Raw genomic sequence first — 16,490 nt, forward strand, 5'->3', positions numbered from 1 at the left:
CAGGAACCGCGGTGTTGGCCGTCGAATGGCGCCAGCTGCGCAGCATTTGTGCACCGCCGCCGTCAGTGTCAGCCAGTTTGCCGTGGCATACGGAGCTCCATCGCAGTCTTTAACACTGGTAGCATGCCGCGACAGCGTGGACGTGAACCGTATGTGCAGTTGACGGACTTTGAGCGAGGGCGTATAGTGGGCATGCGGGAGGCCGGGTGGACGTACCGCCGAATTGCTCAACACGTGGGGCGTGAGGTCTCCACAGTACATCGATGTTGTCGCCAGTGGTCGGCGGAAGGTGCACGTGCCCGTCGACCTGGGACCGGACCGCAGCGACGTACGGATGCACGCCAAGACCGTAGGATCCTACGCAGCGCCGTAGGGGACCGCACCGCCACTTCCCAGCAAATTAGGGACACAGTTGCTCCTGGGGTATCGGCGAGGACCATTCGCAACCGTCTCCATGAAGCTGGGCTACGGTCCCGCACACCGTTAGGCCGTCTTCCGCTCACGCCCCAACATCGTGCAGCCCGCCTCCAGTGGTGTCGCGACAGGCGTGAATGGAGGGACGAATGGAGACGTGTCGTCTTCAGCGATGAGAGTCGCTTCTGCCTTGGTGCCAATGATGGTCGTATGCGTGTTTGGCGCCGTGCAGGTGAGCGCCACAATCAGGACTTCATACGACCGAGGCACACAGGGCCAACACCCGGCATCATGGTGTGGGGAGCGATCTCCTACACTGGCCGTACACCACTGGTGATCGTCGAGGGGACACTGAATAGTGCACGGTACATCCAAACCGTCATCGAACCCATCGTTCTACCATTCCTAGACCGGCAAGGGAACTTGCTGTTCCAACAGGACAATGCACGTCCGCATGTATACCGTGCCACACAACGTGCTCTAGAAGGTGTAAGTCAACTACCCTGGCCAGCAAGATCTCCGGATCTGTCCCCCATGGAGCATGTTTGGGACTGGATGAAGCGTCGTCTCACGCGGTCTGCACGTCCAGCACGAACGCTGGTCCAACTGAGGCGCCAGGTGGAAATGGCATGGCAAGCCGTTCCACAGGACTACATCCAGCATCTCTACGATCGTCTCCATGGGAGAATAGCAGCCTGCATTGCTGCGAAAGGTGGATATACACTGTACTAGTGCCGACATTGTGCATGCTCTGTTGCCTGTGTCTATGTGCCTGTGGTTCTGTCAGTGTGATCATGTGATGTATCTGACCCCAGGAATGTGTCAATAAAGTTTCCCCTTCCTGGGACAATGAATTCACGGTGTTCTTATTTCAATTTCCAGGAGTATATTTAGCATATCTGGGATGCCTTGCAACGTGCTGTTCAGAAGAGACCTCCATCCACTTCGTACTTTTTATGAATTTATGGACAGCCGTGCAGTGTCCATGGTGTAAGTTCCCTCCAGCACTACTTCAGGCATTAGTCGAGTGCATGCCATGTCGTGTTGCGGCACTTCTGCGTGCTCCCGGGGCCCCTACACGATGTTAGACAGATGTATCAGTTTTTTTGGCTTTTCAGTGTAAATGTCTTCTTGAAGTTATAAACAGTATCCTAACGAATTTTCCTTTCTTCACATACAACTGAATCTCCTCGGTTAGCATTGCTTATTGCGACAATTCCTGCTTTCAACATTACGCAAACGCTGCTCCTCTTTCACTGTGTCTATTTAAAAAGCACATTTGCTCCATTACGCACATATTGGTCATGTTCTTTCGTCTATACTACATTGAACTGCGATGGAGTAGCCAGTGACAGGCCGCAGCCTTATTTTTTATTGATCCGTGTTCACTCACATTTCTACGAAATCGAAAATTCACTCCTGAACGGAGGGCACCGGTATTTTTACATAACATCAAATATTCCAGAACATACTTCTATCAAATTAATGAGAAGCCCACCCGGGCCTTTTAAAAAAAAGGGAGTGATACAAAAATTTTCAGAAAGCGAACCACTTTTGTCACAAACCCCATTACCATACCCTACACCGTTCATAGAATATTACTGCAGTCTGTGTCTTCTATCTTTCCACGCCCTAAAGCTTTTAACCGTTGATAGATCATCTGATATTTAATTATAACAAATCACAGCAACAACGACGTGTATTTGATAAACATTCAGTGCTACGATGCCCCCAAACGGCGTAAATTCATCGCGCAACGATATAACATGTCCTGTTATTTTATTAAAACAAATCGTATTAAAAGCCATGTTTCTTGAAGAGATTGTCAGTCTGCTGACGCTCGGTCCTTATTCGCAGCACGTTAGTTATAACATAGAAACCAACAGACACGTACTTCAACTGCCGGCAACGTAATCAAATATGACGTTACCTTTGTTCTGATTGTGTTGTTTTGTAGAAAATCCCATGTCACTGGTCACGCTCCTCTCCACGCTGCAAAAATCTTACGTGTCAGGTTCTGTATCTGATGCGTGGGAATGGCCTGAAACGTGAAAAACTATTCCTGACGTCACAGAATTCGTTGAGCAGCACTTCCCCTTCCCGTTCTCTTTGGTGTCCCGTGCGAAAACGCCTGTAGAGGGACTTCAGGAAAATGATCCGAAGTACACGGGAGCTGGGGTACTACTTGAGTCAGCAGCCATAGGGGACTGAGGGCTTTTTCTTAAATGTGAGCATACTGTGGCACTGAAAATGCTTTCACTGCGTAAACCATTCAGAGCGTTTCTAGAGAAGTATTAAGAAATTTTATGGTCAATGTTTTGCCAATTTAGGTCATGAGGAAAGTTCCTCTATGAGGCAGGACAAATCAAAAGAGTTATCTGAACCGTTTGCAACACGATGCCGGTGACTGCTGTGCCCGTTGCGAGCAGTGCTACTTAGAGGAGTAAAGGTAAAGTTTGACTATTGGAGCACAATTAAAACTTAACACGAAAGACGTGGTGATTTTTTTACTTTTTATTTTAATTTATTAGTACTTTAATATTCCTAGGTCGATTACAATATGTAACTAGCTCGAAACAGGAGGAGAAGCGTGTGTCAAAAAATTTATCTGGTATGGGGTAACCTCAAACAACACACACACACACACAGACACACACCGTTTCGGAGAAGTTCCAGGAATGATAATGATTTCATTAGTCATCATTGTTGGCGCGCCTGTCGTCGTCCCTGTCATTATCTTCGTCAGTCATATACCATCTACTGCTTCCAGACTTCTCCATCCTCTATTAGGTCGTCGTTTATCGCTAAAAATCCAACGCAGAATGACCATTGCAGCAGTCAAATGAAAACTTAAACCCCCCCCCCCCTCACAATGGTACCGTGGAATGGATCCATTCAAAAGGAATCAACACAGACGTTAAGGCAATTACCCCAATGGCAGATGAAACTACCATTCCCGTTTCGTACAAATCGGTCGGCCGCTCACAGATCCACAACCGCATCCATTCTTGCACTTCTACGTCTGACTGAAACCGACGTCCATGGATGTGTTTCTTCAGGCCGCCAGCCATGTAAACATTACATGGTGAAAGATCTGAGTTGTACGGAGAATGTTGCAGTGTTTCTCAAGAATCCCTACGCTAGTATGGCATCTGGCCGAAGACACTAGACCATTCTGCCAAAAACAAGTCACAACCCAACAGCTGCATGCACCTGTGGTGTGGCACTATGTCGTTTCCTGCCACAGCGGTGGAAGTATCGAAACGTATCAACAGTGAGATCAGCTGTCTCGTGGACTGTGTCCGGTTTTCATTTGACATCTCTTACAATTTACGGTATTAAGACTACTTTCACCCACTGTGTCGTTCATTCAGACATTCAGTAGGACTAAATATTTTCTTTGGCCTGTGTAATTTCCTCTAATTAAATGTTTGAACGTCACTAAGTCTTTTGATAGCATGGACTGGTAACATCACTTAAAAATGGTGAGTTGGTTGAAGATAAGAGCAATACTGATTACACTTTTGGACTGCTGGTAGTATTCTGTGAAATGGTGATCTTATCATTTAAATATGTGTGAAAAATGACATTCCAGTATCACACATGTAAACATGGTAACAGCTTTGTAATTTCATCTATGCTGGTTGTAACTAATTAATTAATTTGAATATCTCACTCAATGAACACGGTTATTTCATAAACCTTGTTTAATGCAGAGCGATTGCTGCATTGTCAATAATCAGACTATTAAATACAATGCCACATGCATTCGTTTTATTCTCTCGTAAATTTCATCAACGATAACTGAATGCCAAGTACAGTACAACAAGAGAACAAATATTCATCGCAGTATTTATTTCTACTCGCGCTGAAATCATTAATTATTCATCGCACGCGGTTTATTGGAGCAAGGGGTTCTATGTCTCTTAAACGACAACGCGTCTGGAAGAACATTAGTGCACTATTTAGGATTAAATGCAGATTTATAATTTCTAAATGAAGCCTATAATTAGTTAGCAACAGGATATGCCTTGTTGGCACAAAATACCACTCAAATTATATTTCACGCGAGGCTTACTTTGTGGGTCATTATTAGACTGTGAAAGGTATTGGACGATTATTCTGACAAGCGGTGCTTGTAATCCGCTGAACGTAATCATTCACGGGCGAACAGAAACAAAGTTTCAGTAATGTACGATGTTCAGTGTGGTTTCAGAACGGGAAAAGTGCAACAGAATCAATTCTGTCATTTTATATGGTAATAGGAGGCTGATTTAAGAAACATAAGAATATCATCCTGGCATTTCTTGATCTCTAGATACCCTTCGACAGTGCACGGTGGAATAAGACGTTCTCTATCCTTAGAAGGTTAGAGATAGAGTACTGCGACAAACGAGTAACCTACATCATCTACGAAATCCAAGTGGGATGAACAAATGTGGACCGAGCGAGGTGGCGCAGTGGTTAGACACTGGACTCGCATTCGGAAGGACGACGGTTCAATCCCGCGTCCGGCCATCCTGATTTAGGTTTTCCGTGATTTCCCTAAATCGCTCCAGGCAAATGCCGGGATGGTTCCTTTCAAAGGGCACGGCCGACTTCCTTCCCCGTCCTTCCCTAATCCGATGAGACCGATGACCTCGCTGTCTGGTCTCCTTCCCCAAAAACAAGCAACAAGCAAGCACAGCAGACTGCCAAAGCACAGCAAAGTTTTCTTCTGCAAAAGAACCCATAAGGTATCAGGTATCGCCATGGGAAAAGAGAGGTTTCTGAAAGTATACTCTTGGAGCACAGCAGTTGGGGGAGGGGACCAAACAGCAATGTCATCGGTCTCATCGGATGGATAAGTAAATCGACCGTGCCCTTTCAAAGGAACCATCACGGCATTTGCCTGAAGCGATTTAGGGAAATAACGGATAACGCAAATCAGGATGGCAGGACTAGGGTTAGAACCGTCGTCCATCCGGATGCGAGTCCAGTGTGCTAGGCACTGCACCAACTCGCTCAGTCTCGAGGAGACAGTGAAAGCATCTGGAAAGTGGTCCCATTGATGAATGATAAAAATGAAATAGAATCATAAATAACAAAATTAAGACGTACTGGAAAGAATAGTGAGTAAAGAAATACCTTATCCCAGAAAAGGCAAGTTTGTGAAACTAATGTTACGGCATCCACGTATAGGTAACATGATTCTGCAGAGAAAGGTAGAAGGGAAAAGATAGTAGAGGCAAGGGAAAGGTCTGAAGAAGCAGAACTTCAAACGAGGTGTTGCATATAGCAATGGAGCTCTTCGTCCAGTCCCAAGGGATGTAGACGGCCTCCGTATGATCCTCCGCCGTGCGTCTTCGTGTGGGTACGGTATGAAGAAGTATGTGGTCTGCATACCACTCTCCCGACCGTTTTGCCAACGGTGAAGACCGTGGAGCCGCTACTTCGCAATCAAGTAGCTCCTCAATTGGCATCACGAGACCGAGTACACCCCGTGCCAGTATGTCCACCGAGGAAAATTTCTTAACAGTACCGGAAATTGAGCCCTGGTCTCCAGCGTGGCAGACATTTACCAGGATCACTCAGCTACTTAAGTCGACTGCAGTGATGACGGTTTGTTTTATTTCTCATTTATTTGGCCCAGAAAATTTTTTAGCATGGTCGGAAATATACACGTAGATTTTTGGTATTGTGGTAAGGGACACAATTTTGTTGTTGAACTTGCTGCTGCTGTTGTGTTCATTTCGAAGACTGATTTGATGCACCTCTTCACACTAATCTGTTCTATGCAATCTTTCTGACTCCAACCTCCACACATTTGAACCAGCTTACTGTATCAATCGTCGTTGTTGTCGTGGTGCCGGCTGGGGTGGCCGAGCGGTTCTAGGCGCTACAGTCTGGAACCGCGCGACCGCTACGGTCGCAGGTTCGAATCCTGCCTCGGGCATGAGTGTGTGTTATGTCCTTAGGTTATTTAGGTTTAAGTAGTTCTAAGTTCTAGGGGACTTACGACCTTAGAAGTTAAGTCCCATAGTGCTCAGAGACATTTGAACCAGTTTTTGTAGTCGTGGTCTTCAGTCTGAAGACTGGTTTGATGCGTCTCTACGTGCTAGTCCATCCTGCGGAAAACAGTTCATCTCTGAATAACTACTGGAACTTAAATCCATTATAAATTCACAGTATTCATTTCTTTCTCTCCTACAATTTTTAACCCCATCCCCTATCTTTCCACCAATAAATACCAAACTGATGACTTCCTGGTGGTTCATAACGTGCCCTATCAGCCGATCCCTTCCGTTAGTGAAGCTTTGCTACATACTTTCATCCCCAATCCTGTTCATCGCCACCTCATTAGTTATGCGAACTAGGCACTATATCTTCAGCACTCTCCGTATCGCAACATTTCTAACGCTTGTATTCTCTTTTTGTCTCAAATGCGTATTATAAGCGTTTCACTATACAATTTTTACCCCACAATCGTCCCTCATTTACAAAATTAACTATTCCTTGACCATTCAGAATGTATTCTAAAATCTCATCTACATGGCTACACTGCAAATCACACTTGACAGTCTGGCAGAGAGTTCATCGAACAGCCTTCACAATACATCTCTATTATTCCACACTCTAACAAAGCGCGGAAAAAACTAACACCTGTATCTTCCCGTGCGAGGTCTGATTTCCCTTATTATGATGATCTTTTCTCCCTATGTAGGTTAGCGTTAAAAAAATATTTTCTTTTTCGGAGGAGAAATCTGGTGTTAGAAACTCCGTGAGAAGATACCGCCGCAAGGACAAACACCTTTGTTTTTATGGTTTCCATCCCAAATCCTGTATCATTCCCGTGAAAATGGCTCTGAGCACTATGGGACTCAACTTCTGAGGTCATTAGTCCCCTAGAACTTAGAACTAGTTAAACCTAACTAACCTAAGGACATCACAAACAACCATGCCCGAGGCAGGATTCGAACCTGCGACCGTAGCGGTCTTGCGGTTCCAGACTGCAGCGCCTTTAACCGCACGGCCACTTCTACCGGCCCCGTGAAAATCTCTCCCTATCTGTAATAGAAAACGTGCTGTCCGTCTTTGTAAGTTCTCTATATACTCCGTTAATCCTATCTGTTAAAGGTCCCCCCCGCGCAGAAGTACTCCAAAAGAAGATGGACAAGGCAGTCTCTTTAGTAGATCTTTTGTATCTTCTACGTGTTCTGTCAGTAAAAAGCAGTCTTTGGTTTGCATTCCCCACATCATCTTATGTTAGTTATTTCCAATTTAAGTTGTTCGTAACTGTAATTTCTAGGGTCTTAGTTGAATTTAGAGTTTTTAGATTTGACTGATTTATCGCGTAATCCAATTTCATGCGACTTCTTTTAGCGTTCATACAGTTTTCATTATTTAGGGTCACTTGCTAATTTTCACATCATACAGATCACTTATCTGAATCGTTTTGCAATTGGTTTTCATCTTCTGATGACTTTTCTGGACTATAGAAGAAAGAATCATCTACAAACAACCTAAGACGGTTGTTCGGATTGTCTCCTAAATCGTTTACATATATAAAGAATAGCAGGGGGCCTATAACTCTACCTTGGCAATGCCAGAAATCACTTCTGATTTATTCGATGGCTTTCCGCCAACCAGTACGAACTGTGAATTCTCTGACAATAAATCACTAATACAGTCGTATAACTAGATCGGTATTCCCTACAATCGCAGTATGAATACAAGCCCCCTTGTGACGTACGGAGTTAAAAGTTTTCTGGGAATCTAGAAATATGAAATAAATCTGAAATCCATTGTCGACAGCACTCAACAGTTCAAAAAAATTGTTCAAATGGCTTTGAGCACTATGCGACTTAACTTCTGAGGTCATCAGTCATCTAGAACTTAGAACTAATTAAACCTAACTAACCTAAGGACATCACACACGTCCATGCCCGAGGCAGGATTCGAACCTGCTACCGTAGCGGTCGCACGGTTCCAGACTGGAGCGCCTAGAGCCGCACGGCCACTCAACAGTTCGTGTGAATAAACAGCTAGTGATGTTTTCTAAATCCATGTTGACTATGAGTCAATAGAGCGTCCTCTTCAAGATAATTCTGTCGATCAAACCCTCCTTTTAGTCAAGTTGTGCCACACATTTTCTCTCCCATTACATCGATTCAGTACTTCATTAGTTATTCAATCCACCAACTTAATCTTTAGATTTCAACTATTGTGCCAAATTTCAGAAGCTCCTCTTCCTGTTTAAATTATTTCTATCTTCTACGATTCACTTCCATAGAAGACTACATTGCAGACTAATATCTTCAGAGGATGCTTCCTACGACTTAAATTTTTCTCGCCATCAAATAGCAATTACTCCTCTTCGTAGTCTAGTAACTAGAACCAAGCAAAACTGTTTGCACTGTGCACCTATTAGTCGACCACAATATTATTGAACCTGGGAGAGAGGATGCTTCGGTCGGCTTATCGGGACTGAGCGCGTAATCGGGTTCGATAGTATATGCACAAGTGACCTGAAAGCATCGACATTTTGCTTAGTCAACACTGTATTTTTGTAGTGTTTCCGATAACGACCTTGTGCAACAATATCGTGGTTGAGCAGTAGGACGTAAACGCGCCGCGCCCTTACCGGCTCTGTAGAGGGAAGAGCCCTTGGGCGCGCCGGCTCCTCCTGCCTGCATCCCGCCCTAGAGCCAGCCAGCGGCGCCTGCGCCTGATAAATGAGCCGCCCCGCTGTGTTTCCGCCGGTCTGCCACTTGTTTTCCACGACTCGCGCCGTTTATAGCCTGTCCCCTTCCGCTATGTGTTTCCCTAAAAGCTCCCGCCCGAAATTCACTACCATCCAGTTCCTCCCCATTCCACGTGATCAGATTAATTCGTCTTCGTTTCTACTACACTCAAGTGTATTAAGTTTCAAGTGACTTTAGCTTATTCACTTTAACTCCTGGCAGTTGAGTAAATTTATCTTCTTTTATCCTGCATCAACATGTTTCATCAGCAAATTAGTACCTGTAATTTTCTCTTTCGGTATAACTTACTGAGAAGGTGATATCTTATGCAGTAGTTAGACGGTTTGTAAAATTTTCGCTTCTTGTAACACAACAACAAGCAAAAAGGTTTTCACGAAGCACAGTCACGTTTCGTATCGTCTCAGGGCTATCGCCGTAACTTTTGTGCACAAAGGTATCATTTCTTACCGAACACGTTGAAATTACCACTTGAAGCATGTATGTATCCAGAATGAATTTTCAGTCTGCAGCGGAGTGTGTGCTAATATGAAAAATCCTGCAACATTATCACATGTATGATTAGTTCGCATGAAAGACACATTCTGACTTTTTTCTTCCAGTGGTTCGAGGATTATCCAGAAAGTAAGTTCCGGTCTGTCACAAAGTATGGCACAATGAAAATTAAACATGAAACTTCCTGGCGGATTAAAACTGTGTGCCGGACCGAGACTCGAACTCGGGACCTTTGCCTTTCGCGGGCAGGTACTCTACCAACTGAGCTACCCAAGCATGACTCACGCCCTGCCCTCACAACTTTAATTCCGCCACTACCTCGTCTCCTATCTTTCCAAACTTCACAGAAGCTCTCCTGCGACCTTGCAGAACTAGCACTCCTGGAAGAAAGGATTTTGCGGAGACATGGCTTAGCCACAGCCTGGGGGATGTTTCTAGAATGAAGGACAGGGCGTGAGTCGTGCTTGGGTAGCTCAGTTAGTAGAGCACCTGCCCCCGAAAGGCAAAGGTCCCGAGTTCGAGTCTCGGTCCGGCACACAGTTTTAATCTGCCAAGAAGTTTCATATCAGCGCACACTCCGCTGTAGAGTGCAAATTTAATTCTAAAATTAAAGATGTTTTATTTTGCAACATTCAGCTACACCATCCAGCTACTTCTTTACCTAGTCGCCGCTCCGACTTAAACTAATGTCGTAGTGTTGTACGAACTTTCCAACAGAAGTTAGCCGCGTATGCTTTCCACAACTTCTCTATGTTAGTCTGCAGCTCGTTGTCTGCGCCAAAATGTTGTCTTCACAGCCAGCGATTCATGTGAGCATATATGAAAATCAGAGAGAGCCACGCATGGGCTGTTCGGTGGGGCCCGCATCTCGTGGTCGTGCGGTAGCGTTCTCGCTTTCCATGCCCGGGTTCCCCGGCTCGATTCCCGGCGGGGTCAGGGATTTTCTCTGCCTCGTGATGGCTGGGTGTTGTGTGCTGTCCTTAGGTTAGTTAGGTTTAAGTAGTTCTAAGTTCTAGGGGACTTATGACCACAGCAGTTGAGTCCCATAGTGCTCAGAGCCTTTTTCTTTTTTTTTTTTTTTTTTGTTCGGTGGGTTATCAAACACTTCACATCGTAAACGCTGCTGGGGCGTTTTCATTGTCTCTGCACTACGCAGCCGAGAATGTTTGGCATGAAGAAGTAAATACCTAGCGGCTACGTTATGTGGCGTTGCATGAAATCAGGCGAAGTCTCCTGACAGGAACACTTACTTGGCAGGAGACACTATTTAGCTACGCATCTTTACGTGTTCACTGTGTGCTAAGAGCTGAAATGAGCGACTTGGTGCGGTCGACGGCCATACTGGAGACACTGCGCGACACACCTGCGAAAAGCTTCATCGGATTTTCAATGTGGTTTCCATTTCGCGACCGATCGTGTGTTACTCTCTAGGCACCCTTCGTATTATAAAAACATGATTTCTTCATCGTTTATTCCGAGTGTCAGACATATATCGAGATCTACTCAAAGTCATGTACTTATAGATAGTCGTCGTAATCTATGTCGAGAGGCAATTTTCATTCAGCAATTTTCATTCAGCAATATTTTTAAAGATCAGTCTTTTCACTGGTTGGATGCGGCCTGCCACGAATTCCTCTCCTGTCCTAGCCTTTTCAGCTGAGAGTGGCGACTGCACCCTACTCCCTCAGTTATTGGTGGATTTATTTAAATATCTGTCTTCCTCTACAGTTTTTACCCTCTAAAGTTCCTTCTAGTACCGTAGAACCCACTTCATGATATCTTATCAGATGTGCTGTCATCCTGTTCCTTCTTCTTGTCGGTGTTTTCCATATCATTTTCTCGTCGTCGATTCTGTGGAGAACCACTTCCTTCCTTACCTTACTAGTCCCTCCAATTTTCAACATTCATCGGCAGTACATCTCTGATGTTTCGTTTCCTTTCCGTCCCGGTTTCCCCACACTCCATGTTCCACTGCCATAGAATGCTGTATCCCATATGTACATTCTCAGAAAGTTCTTCCTCAAATTAAGGCTTATGTAGACTTCTCTTCGCCAGGAATGCACATTTTGCCATTGCTAGTCCACTTTTTACCTCCTGCTTACTCCGTCCATCAAGAGTAATTTGGCTGCCTAGATAGGAGAATAATTTGACTTCACCTACTTCGTGAGCACCAATCCTGTTGTTAAGTTTTTCGCTATTCACATTTCTGTTACTACTTACGACTTTTTTTCGATTTACTCTGAATCCATATTCTGCACACACTAGACTGTTCACTCCTTTCAACAGCTCATGTCATTCTTCTTCACTTTCGCTACGAATATCAAAGTTATCATCGAATTTTATCATTGATAACATTTTAAAATGAATTATAATCAGACTTTTGAACCTTTCTTTTTATTACCATCATTCCTTATTTGATGTGTAGATAGAACACTATTGGCGAAAAACTACATCTTTGTCTTCCATCCTTTTAAAGCAGAACACTTCGTTCTTGGTCTTCCACTCTTGTTGTTCCCGCTTGTACATTTTGTATATTAACCGTCCCTCTTTATCCCTTACCCTATTTTTCTCAGATTTTCGAATATTTTACATTGTGGAATGCTTTTCTAAAATCTTATGAACGTCTCTTGATTATGCTACGGTCTTGCTTCCATTATCAACCGCAACGTGAGAATTGACTATCTGGTGCCTTTACCTTTCCTACACCCAAATGATCGTCGTTTAAATCATTGCCAATAATCTTTTCCATAATTTTGTGTACTATTCTTGTCTGCAACTTGAATGCATGAGCTGTTGAGGTGATTGTAGGGTAATCCTAGCACTTGCCATCTCTTACAATCTTCGGAATTTTGTAGATGGTATTTTTCTGAAAGTCAGACGGTATATCGACAGACGCATACATTCTTCACACCAAAAAGAATAATCTTTTTGTTGTCACTTCCCCCAATGAATTTAAGAATTGTAATGGAATGTTAGTATCCCTTCCATCATGTGTGATCTTAAGGCTCCGAAAGCTCTTCTGAATTATGATTCTAATGGTGGATCCCGTATCTCTTCTATATCTACTCCTGTTTCTCTACTGTCACATCATCAGACAAGTCTTCCCCCTCACTGAGGCCCTCACTGTACTCTTTCCACCTATAAGATCTATCCTCTGAATCTAACAGTAGAATTCGCATAGCGCTCTTCATGTTTCCACCCTTGCCTTTACTTTCACCAAAGCATGTTTTGACATTTCTATATGCTTTCTATGTGGAAGGATAACGTTCTACGAGACGGCACGTGGAACCTCAGAAGCTTGAACGTCGTAGGGAAGCTAGACAATTTGAAAAGAGAAATGCAAAGGCTCAATCTAGGTATGGGAAATGCAAAGGCTCAATCTGGATATAGTGGGAGTGAGTGAAGTGACATGGAAAGAATACAAGGATTTCTGGTCAGATGAATATAGGGTAATACCAACAATAGCAGAAAATGGTAACAGGAGTAGGATTCGTTATGCATAGAAAGGTAGGGCAATGAGTGTGTTACTGTGAACAGTTCAGTGATAGGGTTGTTCTTATCAGAATCGACATCAAACCAACACCGACAACGATAGTTAAGGAATACACGCCGACGTTCCAAACTGAAGATGAAAAGAGAGAAAAAGTGTATGAGGGTATTGAAAGGGTCATATAGTACATAAAGGGAGACGAAATCTAACAGCCATTGGAGACTAGAACGCAGTTGTAGAGGTAGGAGTAGAAGAAAAGGTTATAGGAGAATATGGACTTGGGACGACGAATGAGAGAGGAGAAAAATTATTTGAGAAGTGTAGTGAATTGCAGCTACTGATAGCGAATGCTCTGTTGAAGAATCTTAAGAGGAGGAGGTATACTTGGAAAAGGCCGGGGGATACGGGAAGATTTCAGTTAGATAACGCCATGGTTAGACAGAGGTTCCGAAATCAGATACTGGATTGTAAGGCGTACCCAGGAGCAGATATGGACTCAGATCCTAATGTAGTAGTGATTAAGAGTAGGCTGAAGTTTAAGTGATTGGTCAGGAAGAATGAATAGGTTAGGAATTTGGTATCGAAAAACTAAGGGATGACCAGATACGCTTGAAGTTCTCTAAGTCTGTAGATACAGAAATAAGGAATAGCTCAGTAGGTAGTAAAGTTAAAAAGGAATGGTCATCTCTGAAAAGAGCAGCCACAGAAGTTGGAAAGAAAAACATGGGTAATAGAAGAAATACTTCAGTTAATCGATGAAAGAAAGAAGTACAAAAATGTTCAGGGAAATTCAGGAATACAGAAATGTAAGTCGCTGAGGAACGGATTAAATATGAAGTGCAGGGAAGATGAAACGGCTGCATGAAAAATGTGAAGGAATGGAGAAATAAATGATTGTTGGAAGGACAGACTCAACATACATGACAGTCAAAACAACCTTCGGTGACATTAACAGGATTAATAGAATTTGTCGACCTGGAAAAAGCGTATGACAGTAAAAAATGTTGCAAGACGTTCGAAATTCTTTGTAAAATAGCGGTAAGCAATAGGGTGAGACGGGTAACCCACAATATGTACAAAAGTCAAGAGGGAATAATAGGAATGGATGGCTAAGAATTAAGTGCTCAGATTAAAAAGGGTATAAGACAAAGATGTAGTCTTTTGCCCCTAATGTTCAATTTGTGTATTGAAGAAGCAATGATGGAAATAAAAGAGAAGTTTGGGAGTAAAATTAAAATTCCAGGTGAAAGGATTTCAATGATAAGAGTCGCTGATGAGACTGCTATCCCGCGTGAAAGTGAAGAAGAATTACATGATCTGCTGAATGGAATGAACAATCTAATGAACTGAGAGTAAATCGAAGAAAGGCGAGAGTAATGAGAAGCAGCAGAAATGAGGGCAGTGAGAAACTTAACATCAGGATTAATGGTCACGAATTAGATGAAATTAAGGATTTCTGCTATCTAGGCAGCAGAATAACCAATGACGGACGGAGCAAGGATGACTTCAAAAGCAGACTAGCACTGGAGAAAAGCGCTTTCCTGCTCAAGTGAAGTCTACAAGAATCAAACATACGCCTTATTTTGAGGAAGAAACTTCTGAGAATCAACGTCTGGAGTACAACAATGTATGGTAGTTAAACATGGACCGTGGGAAAACCGCAACAGAAGAGAGTCGAAGCATTTGAAAATTGGTGTTACAGATGAATGTTAAAAATTAGGTGGATTGATGTAAGGAATGAGGAGGTTCCGCGAAGAATCGGAGAGGAAAAGAATATGTTGAAACACTGAGAAGAAGAAGGGACAGGATGATAGGACATTTATTAAGATATCAGGGAATGACTTCTGTGGTACTAGAGGGAGCTGTAGAGGGCAGAAACTGTAGAGGAAGACAGAGATTGGAATATATACAGCAAATAATTGAGGTCGTAGGTTGCAAGTGCTACCCTGAGATAAAAAGTTGGAACAGTATTGGAATTCATGGCGGGCCGCACCAAACAAGTCAGAAGACCGACGAGTAAAAAAATAAGACAAAAGGAAAAAAAATGCTGAGTCTGTCCTTCTGACATCAATTTCTTTTTCGATTGCTTCACATTTTACATGCAGCTTCCCTGCATTTCGTATTTATTTCATTCCTAAGTGACTTGTATTTCTGTGTTCCTGAATTTCCCTGAACATTTTCGTACTTCCTACTTTCATTGATCTGCTGAACATTTTTTTCTGTTACCCATGGTCCCTTCGCAGTTACCTCCTTTGTACCTACGTTTTTTTCGGACTTCTGTGACTGCTCGTTTTGGAGATGTCCATTCTTCTTCACGTGAAGTAAGGCGCCCTACTGGGCTATTCCTTATCGCAGTATCTATAGCCTCAGAGAAATTCAAGAGCATCTCTTCATTCCTTACTACAGCCAAATCCACTTCCGTGCGTATTGATTGTTCGTGATTATTCTCTTAAGTTTCAACCTACTCTTTATCAGTACTATATCGTGATCTGAGTCTATATCTTCTGCTGGTTACGCCTTACAATCCAGAATCTAATTTTGGAATCTCTGGCTGCCCATGATGAAATGTAACTGAAATACTCCTGTATCTGCCGGTGTCTTACAACTATACCGCCTCCTCTTGTGATTCTTGAACAGAATATTCGCTGTTGCTGGCTGAACGTTATTTCAGAATTGAATTACACTTCCTCCTCTCTCATTCCTAGTATCCAGCCACTAATGTCCCGTAACCCTTTCTTCTGCTCCTTCCCATACAACCGCATTCCAGTCCTCCATGTCCATTATATTTTCATCACTCTTTACGTACTGAATTACCCGTTCAGTGGCCTCATATACTTTCTCTACTCTCTTCATCTTCCGCTAGTGACTTCGGGACGTATTCCTGAAATAGTTGTATCGGTGTTGGTTTGCTGCCGATTCTGATGAGAACAACCCTTTTCATAGTAACTGACTCTCTACTCTACCTCCCTTTTCATAACGAATCCTGCTCCCATTTCACCAATTCTCTGCTGTTGTTGATATCATCCTATAATCATCTGAAAATCTTGTCTTCTTTCCACTTCACTTCGGTGACCCCACAATATCTAGGCTGAGCCCCGGAATTTTCTTTTTCATATTTTCTAGCTTCCCTACCACGTTCAACATTCCAATTAATTAACTTTACATAACTGAGATTCACAGCCATTTAATTTTTTTGTTTTGTTTTTGAAAGACATCCCGGCCCACGACTCGTAGAACTTTATCCTTTCGTTGGTTATTCATTCGTTTTCTCATGGTCAGGTCCTCCTTGTCGGCCCCCTCCCGGAGATCCGAATGGGGGACTACCTCAAAAAAATGGCTCTGAGCACTAT

The sequence above is a fragment of the Schistocerca cancellata genome, chromosome 8 (assembly GCF_023864275.1).
Source record: "Schistocerca cancellata isolate TAMUIC-IGC-003103 chromosome 8, iqSchCanc2.1, whole genome shotgun sequence".
In the NCBI taxonomy this organism is placed as follows: domain Eukaryota; kingdom Metazoa; phylum Arthropoda; class Insecta; order Orthoptera; family Acrididae; genus Schistocerca; species Schistocerca cancellata.